We start from the raw sequence: 26,583 nt of genomic DNA on the forward strand, positions 1-26,583 counted from the left end.
AAGGGTGCCTCAAAAACAGAAGAAAATTAACGTGTCAGGCTAATGAGTCTGGGGGCAAAAATGATTTAGCAACTCGAAAAAAAAGTATAACAAAATACTAATCTTGGGACTGAAAAGAATTACTTAAATCTTGATTGATGGTGATGAGTCTAATCGGAAAAGTAGGAACAAATACCTAAAAATCTTAAGAGGCCAAGCCCAAAATCTCTGGTATTAAAAGGTTTTGTCATCATCATCATCTCCTCCTACGCGTCTTGACGCTAAAACGTTATTTTTAGAGAGCTTAATACACCAGTTTCGCACATACACACACACACACACACACACACACACACACACACACATATATATATATATATATATATATATATATATATATATATTTATATATATATATATATATTTATATATATATATATTTATATATATAAATTTAGAAATCTTTAATAAAACAATAATTACACACACATCACAATGTTCTTTAAATTCTTCGCAACAATAAAGCGTAAAAAGTTATTCAAGTCTACTGGTTAATGTTGAAAACAGAATGAAGAGACAGTGTAGTTTCATTGCGTGCAAAAACAGACATGAAAATTGCATGATGAAACCTTTAATAGAATCTAACTCCTTGATTCAGTTTTCGCTTCTTTGGCATCCAATCCATTTCGACACAGAGCAATTACGATAGTCGCAATCCACCCGTCATTTTTAGACTTTTCTCCTTTGAGGATTCATAACGCCCCTGCAACTTAATTTTCCCATGAAGACATATGACAGTTTCGGAGCAATAACATGGAAATTGTTCGCGAACTTTATGGGGATGGAAATATAAAATCATAGGTTATGAGCCTGAACTCGATTTGAGTTCATCCCTGGCTATTAAATTAACGTGGAAGAGCAATGGGAATAGTTTTTGCATATATTAAAAGGTAAAAAAAAAAAAAACATTATTTACACGCTGGACACCGTTGTACGTAATGGTGTTATCAATATTCCCCCTTCGAGCAATATTGCAATTGGTCGCGTTTATTTGGCACTAGTAATGTAGGCGTTGTCCTCCCGCGGCATATTGAGTGAGGGATAGACTGGGCTCGACTGCCCCTATCCACTATGATGCCCCTGACCCCCACCTATCCCTCTTCCCTATATTCTTTCTCTTCCCCCCCCCTCCCCTTTTCCCGACCAACGCGTTATTGGAGACAGTTATTGCTACGCGCCATTACTAACCGTCATACCCCAGCACTCGGCAAGGCTGCAAGTGCTTGATATGTATTGATATTGTCATCGTTATTGCAGGCTTCATTGAAACTTGCTGAAGGAGAGACAAGAGGAAAGAAAAGGATAGATAGAAAAATTGAAATAAGCGAGAAGAGAGAGAGAGATAACTGATAAAGTCTTAATATCCAAAATTCATATAGTCCTCTTTTAAGGGTGATGACGGGGATGGTTACATATTCTCTCTCTCTCTCTCTCTCTCTCTCTCTCTCTCTCTCTCTCTCTCTCTCTCTCTCTCTCTACCTCGGTAGTTTAATAACGCTTGCTTGAAGAAGAGCGGGAAAATGCTAGCGGAACAATGCATATTCGAACACCACAATATAATTGTTCTTGCCAAGTAGATTTGATTACCTGTAGCTTACTTAGCATTCATGTGGTATTCTTTAAATAAATAGATTGTTATTTTCTTGCAACTTGAGTATTTACGGAAGGCAAGAAGCAACAGTACCATACGCGAAAATCGTGTGGTTTCATTTTATCGAGGACAAAGTAAATTCAGTTACGGAAATGCGCAGCTACTCCCTAGTTTCTCATATTACATGCCTTAACTCAGAACAAAATCATTTAATTGTAATGACACTAATTAACGACCCATTTTCCATTCTTATATCTTTGAACCTAACGTCTTTTGAATATTACTTCATTGTGTAACTGCAGTTTTTTTTTTTTTATTATTTTTTTTTTTCTCAAGTAGGACTTGGAGACAGAATCCCCCAGCTCCGTGGTCTACATATGGAAAAAAATTCCTAAAACCAATAAAGAAACACATTCTTTCCCAACATACGAGTAAAAGGATATGAAAGTACCGATATCTTTCAATCATGCTCGATAAAGATTTAATAATTTACAAATTTTATAATATACAAGATTCTAATTCATTACATATACAGTATGGAAATCCAAATGAAAACAGTTTTTGAACTCAGCATGAGAATGAAAAATTAACGATTTTTTTTTTCAGAGCTTGATGACGTCAATAGCAGTCAAACAGTTATTGATATGAAAAAGGGAATTGTGTATTTTTAATTAATGGGGCAAAACAAAAGAATGACGGGATTTTTAAAATTTTGAAGACAGCTTATTCATTTATAGTTTTATTGCGACATTTTTGTAGGTATGTTATATCTGGAATTACATGTACACTATATATATATATATATATATATATATATATATATATATATATATATATATATATATATATATATATATATATATATATATATGTGTGTGTGTGTGTGTGTGTGTGTGTGTGTGTATATATATATATATATATATATATATATATATATATATATATATATATATATATATATATATATATATATATATATATATTATGCATATACTGTATATACATAATACACATACACATAGGTACAAATAAAAAATTGCCATGGCAAATACGATTTATAACAAGTGGTCCTAAATATTAATTATATAGTTTGCACATTTTTTCACAAGTTGTTAACAGGATAATTAATAAAACAGTGTGCATTGTTCTACATTTGGTTTGTTTAGGTAGAATGTGCATGTAAAAAAGAATGTGATTGCACGCACATGTGATAAACTGAAGCAGTACTCTGATTAAGTAAATTTTAGTAGTTTTAAATGAATATTGGAATCATTGATACGGTTACCAGAAACATCATCATCATCTCCTACGCCTATTGATGCAAAGGGCCTCGGTTAGATTTCGCCAGTCGTCTCTATCTTGAGCTTTTAATTCAATACTTTTCCATTCATCATTTTCTACTTTGCGCTTAATAGTCCTCAGCCTTGTAGGTTTGGGTTTTCTTTCGGCATTTAATTATTCAGAACTGCTATTTTTATAATAAATATAATTAAATTATTTTTCATTAAAAAGTAATTTATCACGTCGCCATTCATTATTTTATACCTTATGTGGTGTATGCATTATTCGTGAATTAACACTTGCGTATGTCATTTTACTGTTGTTTCTGGAAATCAAAGTTTATTTTTTCATCTTACTCTCAAATGTTTTCTAATGATTCCCATCAGTCTGTATTTGACTTTTTATAGACAGCTTTTTTTTTTTTTTTATTTAACCAAGTATTGTGAATTTCAATTTAGATTTCCTACCCTTTGTATTAACTTACAAACCTTGTACAATTGGATATACATACTGTGTATATTTGTGAAATATCTATATCTATATCTATCTATCTATATATCTATATATCTATATCTATCTATCTATCTATATATCTATCTCTATCTATCTATCTATCTATATATCTATATCTATCTATCTATATATCTATATCTATCTATCTATATATCTATATGTAATATATATATATATATATATATATATATATATATATATATATATATATATATATATATATATATATATTATTTACCAAATAAGAAAATTACAATGGCTCAAATGTATATTGTAATTTTGGAAACCATTCGTGCATAGATAGACTCCCCAAAGATGATAAATTCCGGTAGAAATCAATATTATGCGACAGCATTAATTGTTTGAAGAAATGGTTCTATCTCAAATATTAAACAAAATGCCATTTCAGGTGAAGCTCCAACTAGTTAAATTGTTCCAGGAACTAAGAAAACAAAATGAGCAATATAACCAATTATCATCGTACCCAATTGCATTAGTAACCAATTTTTTTAGTGTTGGTACTATCCGGAACCAATTTTTTTTTAGGCAAGACAGGTTTAATTTGATTTGCCAATATTAGGGATAAGAGCCCAAGATTGGGATCTCTTGGTACCATTCAGTGCATCTAAGATAAAACCATAGTTAGGTGAAGAGGTAAAAGCTTGAACACCAAAGAGGAGGAAAGCAAGAGCGGATGTAAAGTAGGACGTAAAGTAATGCAGCTTAGGGGCCATGGGAACGAGCCCAGATTTATAATCTAGGCACTAAGTCCTTATTGGGCCTGGCATCATTGGTGTCAAGCATTGCAGATTATGGAGAGCAACATTACCGACAGAAGCCCCTTGTCTGTCTATCTTGTTCCTCCACTGTTTGCTTTGATAGTGTGTCATAATATGCAGGTCAATATCCAGACAATGAGGTCTCGAAGGAAAGGGGGAGGGATATAACATTCATGAACTGTGTTTACCATCCTTGTTAATGAGATCGTTTAGAGATGGTAGAAGGAAGTAAATCCAGAGCTGCTTCAATGATCTTCACTTTTTCGTCCTTTTGTTTCGTCCACGATCTTTATTTTTACTTTATATATAGAAACAACTCGCTAATTGCGTACTGTACCTATGACTAGCAATTCTTAATTATGACTAGCAATTCTTAATTACAAGTCAATTTTGAAAAACTTATTCGGTTTGCCTTTTCTTGAAATGCAAAAAAATTGACATACTGAGAAACATTGCTACATTTTTGGAGAACTATCTTTCCAGAGGAAATGTTTTTATTCCTTTATTGTGCTAGGTTTTGAATGTTAATCTCCTGTTTAATCTTCAGCAGCTGGCTCTCATATTTTACTTAGATGAAAACTTTCTCCTCATATTTGAATATTCTCTATTTAATCCACGTCACTGGTTTTCAATTAACTCTGTACGTTCGTTGTAAGTGTTCATAATTCCACAACCTATTATTTTACTACATTTTCAGTTTAGCTTGAAGTCGTGACTTTTCATGTTCAATACCAAGCAAGACTGTCCTACTTTTATAGTTACATCAGTTCAACTTCACAAGTTCAAATTTGGGGTATCAGTAAGTTTTTCTGTTAAGCAAGTTGATAACATTCTGTTTCACAGTTTATTTTATTTTTAGTGTTTATTCCCTCCGTACAATGCAGCTTCCCTTATTGGTGTATCCAGAGGCTTTGCCAATTGAGTTGTAGCTTAGCTTGTATTATTAATAATAATAATAATAATAATAATAATAATAATAATAATAATAATATTATTATTATTAATAATAATAATAATAATAATAATAATAATAATAATAATAAAATGATAACTTATGATGTAGCTTGATGAAATATATTGATGCAGATAACCGGAAACTTGTAGTGACGTCTGTCTCGGATCTAGTGTGAACGGAGTTAATTTGATTTATGTAATTCATTTGGAATTGTGGATACTCCTTGCTATTTTTCTTATTGCCAGTAATTCAAGAACCACTAATTAATAAGGAAATTGTTCGTTATATTTTCACACAATAAATCCATTTTATGATAGTTCTCAGAGTATTATAACTAGTTAAGAAGCGTTGATAATGTATAACCGACAATAGAATACATAACATTAGTCTGAATACCCAACTTGAAGAGTAAGTACTTTTTTAACTATCATCAACTTTCCAGTTCGTTTTGTTAACAATATCGAAATGTTGAGGAGACGCCTATACCCCAGGGATATGCCTAATCTATCTTCCTCCAAGACCAACTTATTTTTAAGATACGAACCACCTCCATTATTTAGGCTGTACTGTATGGGCCATGGTGAATGAGATTCAGGGATTGTTACAGGTAATGGTAAGGGTTTGGCAGAAGAGTTCTCTCAATGTAGAACACAATTGGGTCTAACTTATAGATGCTGCTCTCTAGAATCTGAGGTCACTAATATATCCCTTAGTTAATTATATTAATTTATAATCCTTCCAATTAACTTAAATTCCTCTCTTTGAAATTTCATCACTTCCCAAATTAACTTGATCATTCATTTTCTTGCGTTCTTCATCAAAGCGTCGTTGTCTGTATACTAGTTCATAATGTTTGGTAGCGCTCATAATGTTCTAGTCTTCAAGATATTGTGGTCTGTGAACTTAATATATTTGTACTACCTCCTCTCTTGAACTATAGAAACAGGGCAAAATTTATGCCATGACTAGTGCAAAAGGAAGTTCTTCCCATTATCACTGACCAACATTGTAAAAGTCGAGCTGGAGTCATTGGGATGATAAATCTCGTCTGTATAATAATAATAATAATAATAATAATAATAATAATAATAATAATAATAATAATAATAATAATAATCCGTAGGGCGAATGTGTAAGTAGCAGACATTCAGATTGAATATCAACATTGATTTGGAGATCATATAAAATCTATATAAAAATGCCCAGTAGCCTTTATTAATTTTCTGAATTACTCGTTCTATGGAATGGATGTTTATTTGCAGGATTATGAGTTTAGGCAAATGCTAAACAACCTCACACAATCTTTTCAGTTAAACAGAAAAAATCAGCACTACTCTGTAAATATATAGCGTATGTATGGTCACCATATCCAAAGTGAAATGTGTTTTGTTTTTAGATTAATTTTAATGTTTCACATTATTCTTATCCATTAGTACCAGAAATTGATAGGTTTTGTAGTAAAATGTTATTTCCCCATAGTGTAGAACCTAATAAATTCCATTACAAACTTTTAAAAACTGTACAAAACACATATAAATTTGACTGGAAAAAATTATTTTTACCAAGGAAGAATTGGAATAATCGAAATATTGTGTTCCGTCTACTCTACCAAGCCAAAAGGAGATTTTCCAACAGATTGCTATTGGTAGCATCTACCTGTATTTTGTTTTAATACCATTTCTATGGAAACCATGTTTGCCCGTTTGTTTGAAGAAATTTGGGGATGTCTTTGCTTAATGTACCCCCCCCCCCCACACCTAACCTGAATTTATATCACCATGTCCTTACTTGCCGAAGGGATGGCAGCCTCTTACCCTGAAGTACCACTGAGAAACAAAATGTACTTAATTATTAGAATGTTGAAATCGTAGCCTTATGGTACCATAATCTTTTATTCTGTAGGGTTCAGTGTCGTCAGTGCACCACTGCAGGCGATTGCTTGGGGTTCTTTGCAGCGTTCATTCGGCCCCTAACTGCACTTGTTTAATTACTCCTCTACTCTACCTTCATTCCCATTTCATTTCTCCTGTCTTGCTGTCCAACCTATTTCTAACTTCATTCCTAAAAACAATCTTTTGCATGCTATACCGCATGTTTTTTCTTGCCAATGCAATAGGCCCCATTTACCGAATTTCAAGAGAAAGGTTCTTTTCGAATAAGATAAGGGGTAGATGTGGAGTTTTAGCTATTTTTGTTTGCTTGCCTTGTTACATGATTTCAAGAAATATTTAGTACAGTTCCGCACATATTGGTGATTAGCACCCCGAATCTGAAATTTTTACTTGTTATTGTTGTATTGAAAGCAAATGTAGGTGTAGACCCAAATGGTATTTTCCTCTTTCTATAAATACTTTAGATTTCTTAGCTTCAAAGTTACCCGTTATCTTGCGTGTGCAAGTTATCAAAAAGAAGAGCTTTTAGTCCTTTTTTGGAGAATTGGTAATATTACTCCATTATGTGAATGTGTTTGTGGTAGCCCAAGTCCAACAGATTATTGCCCAATTTTCATAACTCCCATATTATCTAGAGTTTTTAACGCCTTTGGCAAAACTTCTAAATAGGTTTGCTGAAGGTAATCATCTGTTTCATAGTTTGCCGTTTGGCTTTCGTAAAGGCCTTGGAGCATGTAATTCCTTTTTTATAATCTCCAGCGCTGTACAGAAATCCTTTGATTGTGGTCAGAAAGTCCGTAAGTTTGGCCTTGACTTTAGTGCTGCCTTTGACCGTGTTGTTTTAATCGTAAGGGCCTTTTTTTCAAACTCAAACAGTTGGTAGTGGATGGGTTTGGCCTTGACTTTAGTGCTGCCTTTGACCGTGTTGTTTTAATCTTAAGGACCTTGTTTTCAAACTCAAACAGTTGGTAGTGGATGGGTCTGTTCTTAGCATCATTATTGAATTTTGAAGTAATAGATTGCAAAGAGTAGTGGTTGACGGGCACCATTGCGAGTATAGGAATAGGATTGCTGTCGTTTCTCAGGGGAGGGCTCTTTGCCGTACTTTTCATAGTGTGTAAACGGACATGTGGTTTAGTCTACAGAAAACAAGCTCATTGCATATATTTGCAGAGGATACTACTCTTGGCATCAAATCCATCTCCTGAATGTAGATCTGGGATTGATGAAACCCTTAATAGAAATCTAGCTAGAATTAGTGCATGGTGCAGATTATGGGGCATCATGAAGTTGAATTCTGACAAAACTCAAAGTATGATTGTAAGTAGGTCAAGGTCAGTGGCTCCTCAACATCCAAATCTCAGTATTGATAATGTTTCTTTAATGATTGTTTAAAATTTTAGGTGCGATTCTCGACAGCAATTTTACTTCTAAACACACAGGTCTGTCTTTTTCCATTGCACCCCCCCCCCCCCAAAAAAAAAAGGGTTATCGAGAATGTTTTGGTGATCTATCTATTCTGAAGAAGTGGTTTAATTCTTTCTTTCTACCTTGTTTCGAGTATTGTTCTGTCCGGTCTTCGGGAGCTGATTCTCATCTTAATTTGTTGGACAGGAACTTATGGTCTATTAAATTTTTAGATATTAATCTCTGGCACCGTCGTTCAATTGGTTAATTATGTTTAGTGCATAAGAATTGTTATACTTCTGACAATCCTTTACATTCAGATCTTCACGGACAGTACCATGCTGTTAGCAATACTAGGTATGCACTCAGTTCTAATAGTCGAGCCTTCTCTCTATCATGAGGCTCAATACTGCACAGCATTCTAGCAGTTTTATTCCAGCTGTGGCCAAGTTGTGAAATGATCTTCCTAATCGGGTAGTTGAATCCGTAGAACTAAAATAGTTCAAACTTGCAGCATATGATTACGTTGAACAGGTGGACATAAGTTTTTATAGCTTTTATATGAATTATCTAAAACATGTTGTTACTGTTGTTAAAATGTTTACCTTAATTGTTCAATATTGCTCATACCTAGTTCCTTTACTCATTGGGTTATTTTTCCCTGTTGGAGCTCTTAGGCTAATAGCATCCTGCTTTTCCAACTAGCGTATATCTCATCATTAATAATAATAATAATAATAATAATAATAATAATAATAATAATAATAAATGGCAATTTACATTTGTTCATTACGCATTAGGCTTCCTTTAACCAAATTTCAAGAGTTGGTAGTTTCCCCGAAACATGCGGTAACGAGTTCCCCTTTTGAAAATTTCATGATTCCTCACCTTTTATTTTAAAATACCTCTTGGCGATTATTTTAATTTACCCCAAAATATATATTTTTATGGCCATTTAATGAAACCTTTATTTTGATGTGATCATAAATATTCACTACAGACTTTCATGTATTGTTACATATACCTCTAATATTATTTAAAGAATCGTATATTTGCGATTTGAAATAGCAGTAATAATCAATAGGAAAATTGCCTTACCAAGTCTTTTGACTATTGGAAAGTTTTGAACGAAAAATTGCTACTCACGACAGTTTTCGCTTTTACATATCTGATAATTTCAGATAGGGAAGGCACTACACAAGGCAAAATAACCTCCCCGAATTGGTAGGCTACGTACAAACAAGGGGTTAACTACCTTGTAGAGATAGTTAAGCTTACATAAGCAACTTATAAAGAGTCCGTGTAACGAATTAAAAACTTCTAGATCTTTGATATAACAATGTATCTAAAGCATGCAAGGCAAGGCAAAGTTTTTGTTTCAGGTGTTAAGGTGAAATTGTGAAAACAAGACTATTATTACGCTTCTTTGAATTATATACTGCGATTTTAATGGTTTTGCATAATTTCGCCCGAATGGTTTATTACTATGGTGAGTTACTTGCCACAATTTACTTTGATATTGTAATAAGTTTTGAGAAGGTTCGTTACACTTCATTTTGTAAATAAGCATTAATTCGTTATAAGATTTACTGTAAATTTTAACAGAACATGGTTTATTTTACTCGGCTGGCTAGATGTTTTAAATCTTAAATAATTTAGATAATCTGTGTTGAAATTTCACCCTTTATTTTATATAACCAAGGAAAAAAAAGTAAGTTGTTTCTAGTAGTATTTCTGGCTACATTCCCTTTTTAAATTATTCTTGTATGGCGACCAACTTTATATTGAATTAGTGCCACGTCTCGTCCTTATCGTTCGTAGTTTGAAATTTTAATGTTCTTTTCCGGTATCTGTTCCTCTTAATGACGAGTTGGGTTAATTTTTGCGGCGTTAAATGCTATGCCACCAGGAAACAGAGCGTTTTAATACTGTACCAGATAAATTTGACCAGTTAAACGGGTACAATGCTTGTTTAACCTCTCTAAGAATTAGGATAAAAGATATTAATGGTAAACTATCTGAAGAAGAGGAGAAATTTGACGAAGAGCTTAAAATACGCGAATAATAACTACGTTCATTAAAGTCTCCTTTAGTTACCTCTTAAATTGTAGTTAGTTTGCAAACAAGATTTAATCGATAAAAAAGTCCGACGATTCGATGATACGGGCCGTTGTGTGGTTCACTAATTTGCCCCACCTTTGAATACATAGGTAATGACCTATGTATTCAAAGGACGAATGTGTAGATTCTTAAGGGATTTTCAAGTGTCGCCGCTAATCTAAAACTTGCTTCTTACACCCAAATTGGTACTTATTACAGGGGAAAAATCCGTTAGTAAAGTCTTCAAGTACCAATCGTGTAAATAAGTGTTATAGACGTTATTTGTAAGCTTTCGGATGCCTTCGGATTTATCGTAAATAGGAATATCGAAACGGCTAAAGCCATGTATGAAATGCACTTAAATTTGGGTACAGATCCTTAAAACTTCATTGACGAACTGTTTGGCAATATGGCTTCTTTTAATATTGAATACCACAGAGCATTCAATGATTTTTTTCCTTAAGGTCTTTTAGAATCGTTTAAATAAGGAAATTGGAAAATTTGTCATCTAACGCTGAAAATTTACGTTCACAATTTCTGAAGAGATACACGGAATCTTTAAATTATTTTTCCTGGAAATTGCCCAATTCGGCTATCGCAGACCAAAAAAATGTTGGTTCTCTAAGAATTTATCTGCGGCGGCTTTTAAAAGCTTAGGTTTTCAACCACTGTATTTTGTGTAAGCTTGTTGGAAAAAATATCACCTTATTTTTTGTCTTTCAAGGTTTTTTATACCAAAGCTAAATTGGATACCTTGTCCTGAATTATTGAACAGAGGTGCGTGTACTTTTAATTTTGAAGTCCGAACACTTAAACGCAATTACAAAGAAAAACTTTTTCAGTCCTATTGTTATTTAAAAACACATTGAGGTGATTATACGAATAAACATGAATTACATTTACTACTTACCGAAATTTTATTACCAGTCTCCGTTCTTCTCGCATTTTTTTTCTTTGTCGTTTAAACATATTACAATTCTTTGCTATAAATTCCACGGCATAACATTTTTGTTCGCTATAAATTTCACCACAATACACCACCTATATGTCTTTCAAATCACCTTAACAATATTGTGTTTATTGAAATTTAACAATTGGACACCACAATGAAAAATATACAGTAGACGAGTTAAAGTGAGCTTCGGGTGTAAGGAGAGACTAGTGGACTACTGTAAAATTTAGGCGACGACTGACTGTGACGTGTAAAAAAACCACTACAAAATCCTTGATTTCATTCAAGGATAAAGTTAAATTTTCTTAATCTACCGCAATGCAACAATTTGAATATAAATTTTCTTACGAAAAATAATTTCATTCATACAAATCTATTTTTCTTTATAAAATTTTTACATTCCCAGTTCACAAAATAAGGAACATGAAAAAAAAATTATATTTCAGAATCCCTGTCAAAACTCCAGAGTTTCGACAAAATTTTAAAAATACTTTAAATAGTTGCGTAAAGTGTACTTGAACTGTAAACTACTTGACGAGCGAATGAAAATTTTAGTTTATATCTAAATTTAAATCATGTCCGCAGTTCCATGTTATTTTTTTTCCAGTAAGGAAAAAATCTCTTAATTAAAATGTCATGAATTTACACCGTCAAATGAAAGGTTGTTTTGTCGACATGTATGCTAACTTGACCAAAGTCTACCGTCTCTTATTTGTTGATTAAAAACTAACTGGCTCATAGCTGTCTTTGCAATTGCTAAAAAAATAACCAATCAAAACTGAAGTAAATGAGTATTGTAAAATAAGATTAGTTTAATATGATATTTAATACTGTGGTTATTTTTTAAGGGTGGGTGGTTGGGAGTAGTGTTTTTTTTTTTATTGATAAAGCCATTTATATATTCTCTAGGATTTAAACTGATTTTGATTTGCCCGTATTGGTGTGTAAAATACTTTATTGCGAAAGGGTAACAATTAACCGAATCTTTTATTACAAGAAAACTTTGATAATTTTATATACTCATAATGAATTCCTTTGACACATCTTTGTGTCTCACACCGGCACTCTCTTTTTAGGAAATTTAAACGCTTGTATAAAGCATCTCATTTATTATACTATAGTAAACAAATGACAGAATCTCGAAGATTTTTTTTTTTATTTATCTAGCTCACAATTGTTTGCTAGTCATGAAAACATGTAAATGGAGTTAAGTAAACTAATTTTGAAATAGGTTGCTGTAGACAGGTGGGAAAAGTTGTGGAGAACCTGGGGAATTTGTATAAGATAGTCCTAGGTAAAGGTGTTGAGGGGTATCATGATAACCCGTAAAATGTGCAAGATAAAGGAGATTATTTACTGCTAAATCACGAGCTTAGCTTGCCTTGATTTTTTCTACAAGAAATTCGGAACGCACGATTACCGTGAAGTCAACTTCTCTCATTTGTTGTTGGTTAAAAATAAGGCATTCAAATATCTTTACTCTTCTAAGTATATAAACAAAATAAAGCCTTATATGGTTAACTTTCAGGGAACAGATATCATAGTGTCATGGGGAAATTCTTGCAAGGACTTAAGAAGATAAATAATTTATAAAGTCATTTTGTATGGTGGGACATTTCCAATGTAAAGGGGTTCTTTCAAATCTGAAAATAAATTTAACAGTTTTTTTTCTTCTTTTAACTATCAAGGGTGCTTAATAAGTAGTAACCGTTACTATGCTACTCTATCAAGACCTTTAAGTTATATTTGAAATGCACAAATCTTGAGGGAGGGAACTTGCTATGCCAGGGGCCCAAGCCATAAAATGTTGACATTTACAATAAAAAAAGAAATCTTCTGCAGTGTTTATATGATGGGCGTTTGGCTAGTGTAATTTAGTTGTTAGAAGATACTCTGCAACTAACTCAGTACCTTTCTTTGACTAGGTTGTTAAGTACTTATCTCGCGAGATAAAATAATTTTAGTACCAAATTTTAAGCTACAATATTTGTTTATTTCAGGCTTGTTATTTGCTTTCAACAATGAAAAACCTTGTGCTTATTGAATAATACAGGTTAGATGGTGCTACAATTTATAATAATTTTTTTCCCATAATCACCCCCCCCCACCTCAATAAAATTTGTGGTATCAAACAGCACTTTTCTTCTTTTTGGGGTTGGATACAGCCAACCTGACTGTCGTCTTCTTGCTTCTACAATAAGTGTTATTCCTCTTGATTTGGGGATATAACAGCTCTTTCCTTAGTTTTCGGGCTAGTAAAAGTTCTCCTTGCTTTAGAGGAGATACAACATTACCTATTTTGAGGGGATCTAGTTGCTCTACACTCTAATTGTTTAGGAGATACAACAGCTTTGACTTTTGGGGGTGAATACAACAATTTCCACCTTTCCTTCTTCCTGGGAATGCAACAGCTTTGTTGGGGATATTTGTCTTTTCTTGCTGGGGATTCGACAGTTTCGGCTCTTCAACGTTTAGTGTACAACAGCAATCCCCCCAACAGCTTTGAAGCATTCTTTTGCTGGGGATACAACAAATTAGCCTCCTCTTGCTGGGGATACAATCGCTTGTTGGGATACAACAGCTTTGAAGTGTTTCTTTTTCTGGGGATGCAACAGTTTTGGGGCATATTTTTTTGCTAGCAATACAACAGCTTTGGGGGATACAACAATTTTGAGGTGTCCCTTTGATGGGGGTACATGAACTTGTTGTGTCTTCTTACTGGGGATATAACAGCTTGGCCTCCTTGTGGGGATACAACAACTTGTTATGTCCCTTTGCTGGGGATACAACAGCTTTGAAATTTCATTTTCCTGGGTATACAACAGGTTTGAGGCGTTCTTTTGTTGAGGATACAACAGCTTTGAAACATCCTTATGCTGGGATACAACAGCTTCGATGTGTCCACTTGCTGGGGATACAAAAGTGAGGCTGGGATACAACATCTTTGAGGCATCCTGTTGCTGAGATGCAACAGCCTTCCTGTGTCCTTTTGCCGGGGGATACAACAGCTTTGAGGTGTCCTTTTTGCTGGAGATACAACAGCTTTGAGACATCTTATGCTGGGATACAACAGCTTTGAGTCCACTTGTTGGGGATACAACAGCTTGCTCTCCTCTTGCTGGGATACAAAAGATTTGAAACTTCCTTTACAGTGGATACAACAGCTTTGACGTGTCCTCTTGCTGGGGATACAACAGCTTAGATGTGTCCTTCCACTGGGGATACAACCGCTTCTATGAGTTCACTTGTTGGGGATACAATGTCTTTAAGGTGTCCCATTGTCTGGGGATACCAACAGCTTCTATGAGTCCACGTGGGGATACATCCTTTGGCTGGGGATACAAAAGCTTTGCCTCCTCTTGCTGGGGATACAATAGCTTTGAGGTGTTCTTTTGCTGGGGATACGACAGTTTTGATGTATTTTTTTCTGGAGATACAACAGCTCCGTCTCTTCTTGCTGGGGGATACAGCAGCTTTGAGACATCCTTATGCTGGGGATACAACAGCTTTGAGGCGTCCTTTTGATGGGGATACAACAGCTTCATCTCATCTTCCTGTGGATACAACAGCTGTAAGGTGTCATTTTGCAGGGGATACAGCAGCTTTGAGACATCCTTATGCTGGGGATACAGCAGCTTACATCCTTATGCTGGGGATACAGCAGCTTTGAGGTGTCCTTTTGCTGTGGGTTCAACAGCATTGCGGCGTCCTTTGGCTGGGGATACAACAGCTCTGAGGTGTCTTTATGCTCGGGATACAACAGCCTCTATGAGTCCACTTGTTGGGGATAAAATGTCTCTGAGGTGTCTCTTAGGCTGGGGATACAACAGCTTTGAGGTGTCCTTTGGCTGGGTATACAACAGCTTTGTCTCCTCTTACTGGGAATATAGCAGCTTTGAGACATCCTTATGTTGGGGATACAACTGCCTTGACGTGTCCTCTTGCTGGGGATACAACCGCTTCTATGAGTCCACTTGTTGGGGATACAATGTCTCTAAGGTGTCACTTTGGCTGGGGATACAACAGCTTGGTCTCCTCTTGCTGGGGGATACAGCAGCCTTGATGTGTCCTCTTGCTGGTGATACACAATGTCTTTGAGGCGTCTTTTTGATGGGGGGATACAACAGTTTTGAGGTGTTCTTTGGCTGGGGATACATCAGCTTCATCTCCTCTGGCTGGGATACAACAGCTGTAAGGTGTCATTTTGCAGGGGGTACAGCAGCTTTGAGACATCCTTATGCTGGGGATACAACAGCTTCGTCGCCTCTTGCTGGGGATAAAACAGCTTTCGAGGCACCCTTTTGCTGGGGATACAACAGCTTAGATGCTTACTTTGGCTGGGGATACAATAGCTTTGAAGTGTTCTTTTGAAGGGATACGACAGTTTTGATGTATTTTTTCTGGAGATACAACAGCTCCGCCTCTTCTTGCTGGGGATACAACAGCTTTGAAGTGTCCTCTTGCTGGGGATACAACAGATTAGATGTGTCCTGCTGGGGATAAAACCGCTTCTATGAGTCCACTTGTTGGGGATACAATGTCTTGAGGGTGTTCCTTTGGCTGGGGATACAACAGCTTGGTCTCCTCTGGCTGGGGATACATTAGCTTTGAGGTGTTCTTTTGCTGGGATATGACAGTTTTGATGTATTTTTTTCTGGAGATAAAACAGCTCTGCCTCTTCGTGCTGGGGGATACAGCAGCTTGGATGTGTCCTCTTGCTAGGGATACAACAGCTTTGATGTGTCCTCTTCCTGGGGATACAGCAGCCTTGATGTGTCCTCTTCCTGGGGATACAACAGCTTTGATGCGTCCTCTTGCTGGGGATACAACAGCTTCTATGAGTCCACGTGGGGATACAACAGGTTTGATACATCCTTTGGCTGGGGATACAAAAGCTTCGCCTCCTCTTGCTGGGGATACAAAAGACTTGAAACTTCCTTTACAGTGGATACAACAGCTTTGACGTGTCCTCTTGCTGGGGATACAACAGCTTAGATGTGTCCTTCCACTGGGGATACAACCGCTTCTATGAGTTCACTTGTTGGGGATACAATGTCTTTAAGGTGTCCCATTGTCTGGGGATACCAACAGCTTCTATGAGTCCACGTGGGGATACATCCTTTGGCTGGGGATACAAAAGCTTTGCCTCCTCTTGCTGGGGATACAATAGCTTTGAGGTGTTCTTTTGCTGGGGATACGACAGTTTTGATGTATTTTTTTCTGGAGATACAACAGCTCCGTCTCTTCTTGCTGGGGGATACAGCAGCTTTGAGACATCCTTATGCTGGGGATACAACAGCTTTGAGGCATCCTTTTGATGGGGGGAAATAACAGCTTTAAGGTGTCCTTTGGCTGGGGATACAACAGCTTCATCTCCTCTTCCTGTGGATACAACAGCTGTAAGGTGTCATTTTGCAGGGGATACAGCAGCTTTGAGACATCCTTATGCTGGGGATACAGCAGCTTACATCCTTATGCTGGGGATACAGCAGCTTTGAGACATCCTTATGCTGTGGATACAACAGCTTTGTCTCCTCTGGCTGGGGATACAATAGCTTTGAGGTGTTCTTTTGCTGGGATACGACAGTTTTGATGTATTTTTTTCTGGAGATACAACAGCTCCGCGTCTTCTTGCTGGGGGATACAGCAGCTTGGATGTGTCCTCTTGCTAGGGATACAACAGCTTTGATGTGTCCTCTTGCTGGGGATACAACAGCTTTGATGTGTCCTCTTGCTGGGGATACAATGTCTTTGAGGTATCTTTATGGGGGATACAACAGTTTTGGGGTGTTCTTTGGCTGGGGATACAACAGCTTTGTCTCCTCTGGCTGGGATACAAAAGATTTGAAACTTCCTCCCTTAGCAGTGGATACAACAGCTTCAACTCCTCTTGCTGTGGATACAACAGCTGTAAGGTGTCATTTTGCAGGGGGTACAGCAGCTTTGAGACATCCTTATGCTGGGGATGCAACAGCTTTGCTGCTCTTGCTGGGGATACAACAGCTTTGAGGCACCCTTTTGCTGGGGATACAACAGCTTTGATGCATCCTTTGGCTGGGGATACATCAGCTTCTATGAGTCCACTTGTTGGGGATACAACAGGGTTGATACATCCTTTGGCTGGGGATACAACAGCTTCGTCTCCTCTTGCTGGAATACAAAAGATTTGAAACTTCCTTTACAGTGGATACAACAGTTCTGAAGCATCCTTTTGCTGGGGATACAACAGGTTTGATGTATTTTTTTCTGTATACAACAGCTCCTCTTCTTGCTGGGGGATACAACAGCTCTTTCTTGCTGGGAGATACAACAGCTCCGCCTCTTCTTGCTGGGGGATACAGCAGCTTGGATGTGTCCTCTTGCTGGGGATACAACAGCTTTGATGTGTCCTCTTGCTGGGATACAAAAGATTTGAAACTTCCTTTACAGTGGATACAAGTTCTGAAGCATCCTTTTGCTGGGGATACAACAGGTTTGATGTATTTTTTCTGGATACAACAGCTCCTCCTCTTCTTGCTGGGGGATACAGCAGCCTTGATGTGTCCTCTTGCTGGGGATACAACAGCTTCGTCGCCTCTTGCTGGGGATAAAACAGCTTTGAGGCACCCTTTTGCTGGGGATACAACAGCTTTGATGTGTCCTCTTGCTGGGATACGACAGTTTTGATGTATTTTTTTCTGGAGATACAACAGCTCCGCCTCTTCTTGCTGGGGATACAGCAGCTTGGATGTGTCCTCTTGCTAGGGATACAACAGCTTAAATGTGTCCTTCCGCTGGGGATACAACAGCTTAAATGTGTCCTTCCGCTGGGGATACAACCGCTTCTATGAGTCCACTTGCTGGGGATAAAACAGCTTTGATGTGTCCTCTTGCTGGGGATACAGCAGCTTTGATGTGTCCTCTTGCTGGGGATACAGCAGCTTACATCCTTATGCTGGGGATACGACAGCTTTGATGTATTTTGTTTCGGGGATACAGCAGCTTTGAGACATCCTTATGCTGGGGATACAACAGCTTTGAGTCATCCTTATGCTGGGGGATACAACAGCTTCGCTGCTCTTCCTGGGGATACAACAGCTTCGTCGCCACTTGCTGGGGATACAACAGCTTTGAGACACTTTTGCAGGGGATACAACAGCTTCGTCTCTTCTTACTGGGGATACAATAGCTTTGAGGTGTTCTTTTGCTGGGATATGACAGTTTTGATGTATTTTTTCTGGAGATACAACAACTCCGCCTCTTCTTGCTGGGGGATACAGCAGCTTTGAGACATCCTTATGCTGGGGATACAACAGCTTTGATGTGTCCTCTTGCTGGGGATACAACAGCTTTGAGGCGTCCCTTTGATGGGGGGAAATAACAGCTTTGAGGTGTCCTTTGGCTGGGGATACAACAGCTTCATCTCCTCTTCCTGTGGATACAACAGCTTTGACGTGTGTCCTCTTGCTGGGGATACAACAGCTTTGACGTGTTCTCTTGCTGGGGATACAGCAGCCTCGCCACTCTTGCTGGGGATACGACAGCCATGAGGTTGCCTTTTGCTGCGGATACAACAGCTTTGAGGTGTCCTTTGGCTGGGAATACAACAGATTTGAAACTTCCTTTACAGTGGATTCAACAGCTTTGTCTTCTCTTCCTGTGGATACAACAGCTTCATCTCCTCTTGTAGATATAACAGCTTTAAGGTGTCTTTTTGCAGGGGATACAACAGCTGTAAAGTGTTCCTTTGGCTGCGGATACAACAGCTACATCTTCTCTTGCTGGGGATACAACGGCTTTAAAACCTCCTCATGCGGGGGATACAACAGCTTCGATGTGTCCTCTTGCTGGGGATATAACAGCTTTGAGCTGTCAGTTTGCAAGGGATACAACATCTTCACCTCTTCTTGCTGGGGATACAGCAGCTTTGATGTGCCCTTTGGCTAGGTATACAACAGCTATGATGCATTCTTTTACTGTGGATACAACAGTTTTGTGTCATTTTGCAAGGGATACAACATCTTCACCTCTTCTTGCTGGGGATACAGCAGCTTTGATGTGCCCTTTGGCTAGGTATACAGCAGCTTTGATACGTCCTTAGTTGGGGATACAACAGCTTTGAGACATCTTTATTGTGGGGATACAACAGCTCTGAGGTTTTCTTTGGCTGGGGATACAAATGATTCGAAACTTCCTTTACAGTGGATATAACAGCTTTATCTCCTCTTGCTGTGGATACACCAGTTTTGAGGTGTCATTTTGTAGGGGATACAACAGCTTTGATGTATTTTGTTCCGGGGATACAGCAGCTTTGAGACTTCATTTTGCTGGGGATATAACAGCTTCGCCTCTTCTTGCTGGGGATACAACAGCTTTAATGTATTTTTTCTGGGGATACAACAGCTCCGCATATTCTTGCTGTGGATACAGCAGCTTTGAGACTTCTTTATATCGTGATTACAACAGCTTTGAGACATCCTTATGCTAGGATACAACAGCTTTGCTGTGTCATCTTGCCGCGGATACAACAGCTTTGATGTCGTTTTGCTGAGGTTACAACAACAGATTTGGTGTATTTTTTTCCTGGGATACAACCACTTTAAGGGGTCCTTTTGCTAGGGATACAACAGATTTAAGGTGTCCTTTGGCTGGGATATAACAGCCTTGAGGTGTCCTTTTCCTGGGAATACAACAGCTTTGAGACATCCTTATGTTGGGGATACAACAGCTTTGATGTGTCATCTTGCTGGGGATACAACAGCTTTGATGTCGTTTTGCTGAGGATTCAACAAATTTGATGTGTACTTTTGCTGAGGATTCAACAACAGATTTGATGTGTCCTTTTGCTGGGGATACAACACAAAATGCTCATCTTGCTGGGATACAAAAGCAATGCTGGGATACAACAGCTTTGAAGTGTTCACTTGCTGGGGATACAACAGCTTTGAGTTGTCCTTTTGCTGGGGATACAACAGCTTTGGGGCATCCTTTTGCTGGAGATACAACGTTGGGGATATAACAGCTTTGGGGCATCCTTTTGCAGGAGATACAACGTAGCTTCCCCTTGCTGGGAATACGACAGCTTTGATGTATTTTTTTCCGGGGATATAACAGCTTTGAGACATCCTTATGCTGGGGATACAGCAGCTTTAAGATGTCCTTTTGCTTGGAATATAACAGTTTTGCCTCTACTTGCTGGGGATACAACAGCTTTAATGTATTTTTATCTGGGGATACATCAGCTCCACCTATTCTTGCTGGGGATACAACAGCTTTGAGACGTCCTTATACTGTGATTACAACACCTTTCAGACGTCCTTATACTGTGATTACAACACCTTTGAGACGTCCTTATACTGTGATTACAACACCTTTGAGACGTCCTTATACTGTGATTACAACACCTTTGAGACGTCCTTATACTGTGATTACAACACCTTTGAGACGTCCTTATACTGTGATTACAACAGCTTTGAGACATCCTTATGCTGGGATACAACAGCTTGGTGTGTTCTCTTGCTGGGGATACAACAGCTTTGAGACATCCTTAGGCTAGGATACAACAGCTTTGATGTATCATCTTGCTAAGGATACAACAACAGATTTGATGTGTCCTTTTGCTGGGATACAACACAAAGTGCTCATCTTGCTGGGATACAAAAGCGAGGCTGGGATACAACAGCTTTGAAGTGTCCACTTGCTGGGGATATAACAGCTTTATAGCCTCTTTTGATGGGGGGATATAACAGTTTTGAGGCATCCCTTTGCTGGAGATACAACAGTGTTGGGTGTCCTCTTTCTGGGGATATGACAGCTTTGGTGTATTTTTTCCTGGGATATAACCACTTTAAGGTTCCCTTTTGCTGGGAATATACAACAGCTTTGAGGAGTCCTTTTGTTGAGGATACAACAGCTTTGAGGAGTCCTTTTGTTGGGGATACAACAGCTTGGCCTCGTCTCATCTTGCTGGGAATACAACATTTTTAGGTGTCCTTTGGGAGGGGATACAACAACTTTGGATGGGGATAGGACAGCTTTGAGGTGTCCTTTGGCTGGGGATACAACAGCTTGGCCTCATATCTTGCTAGGGATACAAGAGCTTTGATGTGTCCTTTTGCTGGGGATACAAGAGCTTTGATGTGTCCTTTTGCTGGGGATACAAGAGCTTTGATGTGTCCTTTTGCTGGGGATACAAGAGCTTTGATGTGTCCTTTTGCTGGGGATACAAGAGCTTTGATGTGTCCTTTTGCTGGGGATACAAGAGCTTTGATGTGTCCTTTTGCTGGGGATACAACAGCTTGGCCTCCTCTTGCTGGAGATACAACAGCTTGGCCTCCTCTTGCTGGAGATACAACAGCTTGGCCTCCTCTTGCTGGAGATACAACAGCTTGGCCTCCTCTTGCTGGAGATACAACAGCTTGGCCTCCTCTTGCTGGAGATACAACAGCTTGGCCTCCTCTTGCTGGAGATACAACAGCTTGGCCTCCTCTTGCTTGTTTAGGGGGGTTACAAGTTTTTGCCTTTTCTTACTTTTCGGTGGGGGACATGACAGCTTCGCCTCTTCTTGCTTTTTGGTGGAGATACGACAGCTTCGCCTCTACTTGCTTTTTGGTGGGGATACGACAGCTTCGCCTCTACTTGGTTTTTGGTGAAGATACGGCAGCTTCGCCTCATCTTGCTCTTTGGTGGGGATAAGACAGCTTCGCCTCATCTTGCTTTTTGGTGGGGATACGACAGCTTCGCCTCATCTTGCTTTTTGGTGGGGATACGACAGCTTCGCCTCATCTTGCTTTTTGGTGGGGATACGACAGTTTCGCCTCATCTTGCTTTTTGGTGGGGATAAGACAGCTTCGCCTCATCTTGCTTTTTGGTGGGGATACGACAGCTTCGCCTCATCTTGCTTTTTGGTGGGGATACGACAGCTTCGCCTCATCTTGCTTTTTGGTGGGGATACGACAGCTTCGCCTCATCTTGCTTTTTGGTGGGGATACGACAGCTTCGCCTCATCTTGCTTTTTGGTGGGGATACGACAGCTTCGCCTCATCTTGCTTTTTGGTGGGGATACGACAGCTTCGCCTCATCTTGCTTTTTGGTGGGGATACGACAGCTTCGCCTCATCTTGCTTTTTGGTGGGGATACGACAGCTTTGCCTCATCTTGCTTTTTGGTGGGGATACGACAGCTTCGCCTCATCTTGCTTTTTGGTGGGGATACGACAGCTTCGCCTCATCTTGCTTTTTGGTGGGGATACGACAGCTTCGCCTCATCTTGCTTTTTGGTGGGGATACGACAGCTTCGCCTCATCTTGCTTTTTGGTGGGGATACGACAGCTTCGCCTCATCTTGCTTTTTGGTGGGGATACGACAGCTTCGCCTCATCTTGCTTTTTGGTGGGGATATGACAGCTTCTCCTCATCTTGCTTTATGGTGGGAATACAACAGCTTCGCCTCATCTTGCTTTTTTGTGGGCAAACAACAGCTTCAACTCTTCTTGCATTAGGGGTTACACCATATCAGTTTCTTGCTTTTGGTTGGGATACAAAAGCTTCTTTTCTTTGCTTTTTGTTAGGATATAAGAGCTTCAACTCTTCTTGCTTTTGTCGATGATACAGCAGCTTTTTCTCTTACTTTTTTGGTGGGGTAGATATGACAGCTTTGTCTCTTCTTGCATTGATGGATACAGCAGCTCATTTTTTCTTTCCTTTTGGGAGATACAGCATCATCTTTTTGTGGAGATACAACAGCTTAGTCTCTATTAGCGTTTTGGTGGGGATACATCATCATCATCTACTCTTGGTTAATACAATAACTTCATCTCTTCCTGCTTTAAGGGGGATGAAAGTGGCCATATTCCTATTGTTTAGTGAAACAACAGCTTCAAAATCTATTGTACTGTGGGAACGAGTATTATCATTGGTTTGTAGGAGACACTTGTGGGTCTCTCATATAATGGCTCTCAAATTGAATATAGCAGTTTGTGAGAATCTGGGTTCCAGCACCTCTCACATTTTCTGCGGCTTTGTAAACTTTGGTATACTACTAAACTTTCTCTTTTATATTCTTCTCAGTATTTGAGACCCCTGGAACTGTCAGAGGTACAGCAGAATTCAGCTCTGAAAGTTGCATTACATTTGAACCCTCTTGAGATAGAGGATGTATTTTCAACTGTGCCAGGTCTTAGCTTGGAGATCAGGAAGCCTTTTCAGAAACCAGCGGTTAAGCAGCAGCTCTGTAGATCTAGTGGAATGATAAGTTATGTTTACTCCATATAATCCAGACATTTATCTACCGCCTGATTTACCTGAAAGCATAGGGTAAATGTTAGAATGAGACATTATAATTATGTAAAGGGTAGATTTATATGTACACACATTACTTAACATGCAGTTAATAATATTTCCATTACTTGGCAGATGAGGCATTTTCTACACAAACTTCGAAGGAACCGTTGGCTACAGTACCGTCAAGACCACAAGAAAATGAAATTTAACAAGATCCAATAAAACTTGGGGGAATATCAGGATTAGAGACAAAAAGCCTAAGAAAGTGGTTTTCTTTGACACCATTTTTATAGTAATATTGGCCTGGTGCTAATATTTGGAAAATTTTCATTACTCTGACATCCTAATTGTTTGAAAATTTATCAAAAGTGTTGTGAATGTATACTACTGTAAATGTAATAAATGTTTTATAATATTAAAACTATATATCAATTTTTCTTCACTCACACGCATCCTTGCGTTTGCCGATTATAATAATTCAATTATTTCTCTTCATATATTTTAAAGGCCAATTATATTATAGAATTTCCAATTCTTAATTGCTTACAAGTTTTCCCACCAACTATTTTATTAGTAAATGTTTCAGTAAATCTGAACGTTAAGATTTAATTAAGACCATATAAAATGTCCCACTTGTGTTATGTGGGATTAACAACCTACTAAGTTATTTTACCAATACACAATTTCTGATGTAAAGTTTTTAATACTATCACTAAAATGTTCATAAAATCTTTTTACACGTATAGCATTCTTAGTTGGGACACCTTCAAAAGTTAAAAATAACTAAATCTCTTGTCTTATATCTTTGTGAAACAGTTCTGTCAGTCAACATTGTCTGCATATTTTTTTTTATGTAATAAATGACTCTACAGTATATATAACTTTACTATACTCTTAACAGAAATTTAACATCTATAATGCATTTTAATATCAGTTGTCTAAGGTGCGAGATTTTAGTATTGTTGTTGGGGTATTAAAGCCAACACTTGTTGTTGGCACGGGCCTTTCCCTTGGTTGGCCCGTAGACCTTTAGTTAGTACAAAGTATGATGCCTATATTATTTATCTTTTATTACAAAGTATGATGCCTATATTATTTATATTATTTCCGTTATGATGCCTATATTATTTATATTATTTCCGTTATCTTCTTAAGTCTCTACTAACAACTTACAATTCCTCCATTCATCTTCAAAAGATATTCATAGGTTTATTTTTCTTAAATACCTAAGCATACGGCGAGATAATAGGCTACATTAACTCATACTGTGCAAAGACATTTTTGAAAGTTTAAGTTCTTGTCCAAGTATTTTAGCATCTTTCCAAGCAAGTATAAATTACCTTTTCATAAAGGATTAATCATTGCATTTGCAGCTATGCAGAAATTTTGTAATATATAACTATATTGTATTTTATTATTTGCTCAATTTTTTTGTACTGAAGATGACCAAATTTTTAAAGCTTTAAAGCACAAACTAAGATATTCAATTACTTTTATCTACTGTATATCGAATGTACATAACTGAAATGTTTTACAAAAGCCAATCTTTCATTGTTGAGTTGTAATTGATTAATCAAATAATGCTAAGCACCAAATAGTCCATTTGGGTATAAACAGTAAAAAAATCAAATTTTTCAATACTCATTTTTCTTAAATATAAACAATGTGAACGTGATATAAATATATTTGTACTATTTATATATAACAATATGAGTACTGAAAGCCAACTTACAAGTTGTTTATTTTTATATAAAAAAAAAGGATTCATTTCTCATTATATTATTGAATCTAAAACCTGTTTCCTTTCAATCCTTTTCACCTTTGTTTTTGTACCATATCTGTGAAATAACTGGAAATCACTTGAAAAGATCTAGACCCAAAGACTTACGTAACCTCAATAAAAAACATCAACCATTTCCTTTGGAAACAGTTTTAAAATGATGCAGTAAGAGCTTATCAGAAATTAATAAAATACCATTTAAAAAAAAAAAAATTCCATTAATGTAGAATCCTCCAGAACTTGTGTAGTTTTAAACTGTATCTTATATAATGGCCAAATTGTTCAATAATGGTCCCTTACAAATGATTTTGCTATACACAAATTTTTTCGCAAGTTAATTTAGCTCCACAGATGCAAACCATTGCCTTACTACACCCAATTAGATAAAATACCTTCAGCAACCAATTTATTTACATATATAACAATTTGTATAGATACTCAATTTAGGATAGCTTTTCTAGTCAAAACGTGTTAAACCCAAATTGTGAATTTTGTCGACAATCCAAAATACACTGAATTCTGTTAAAGTTTAAAATATATAACCTGGAAAGGACTAACTCAGAAGCTAGCAGTATCAAAACAGTTTATCAAATGTCTCCCACAAGCTAGTAAAGGGACAAAAAGTCGAGATTTTTTTTAGAGGTTTATCGGTTGTTAAAGGGATCGAGTACAACCTGCAAAAGCTATTATATTATTAGAATAAACCACCTGTTTATCGCTAAATAATTAATGTAATTGTCGAGATAGGACAATATCAAATCAAAATGTAGATTGAAAAGCGAGTCCTGTTAAAACAAAATTTTCTGCATTGACACTGGCATCTCAGAATTTGAGTGATAATTGAAGGCATGATTAGTTTTTGCCGAATTCTGATTTGGGATAAATTAAATACTGTAATAAATAACTCCAGTGTTATAGCAAGATTAAGTAATGGAAGCAAAGTTTAACTCATTTGAGACATTTATAAAATCCCTTGACATGTGGACCATGATTAATCAAAGGGAAAAAAATAAGAAAACTACTACTAATTCTATAC

General features: G+C 37.2%; 1 long non-coding RNA gene across 1 annotated transcript in view; it reads left to right on the forward strand.

Annotated features, from left to right (window-relative positions):
* Nucleotides 1–24,720, forward strand: part of LOC137649619 (uncharacterized) — a 639,795-nt gene extending 615,075 nt beyond the window's left edge. Inside the window, exon 5 of the long non-coding RNA XR_011045789.1 lies at nucleotides 23,900–24,720. This is a non-coding gene — a long non-coding RNA (uncharacterized lncRNA). The remainder of the gene's footprint in view (nucleotides 1–23,899) is intronic.
* Nucleotides 24,721–26,583: the final 1,863 nt, after the last annotated feature.

Source organism: Palaemon carinicauda, chromosome 11, assembly GCF_036898095.1.
Source record: "Palaemon carinicauda isolate YSFRI2023 chromosome 11, ASM3689809v2, whole genome shotgun sequence".
Classification (NCBI taxonomy): Eukaryota; Metazoa; Arthropoda; class Malacostraca; order Decapoda; family Palaemonidae; genus Palaemon; species Palaemon carinicauda.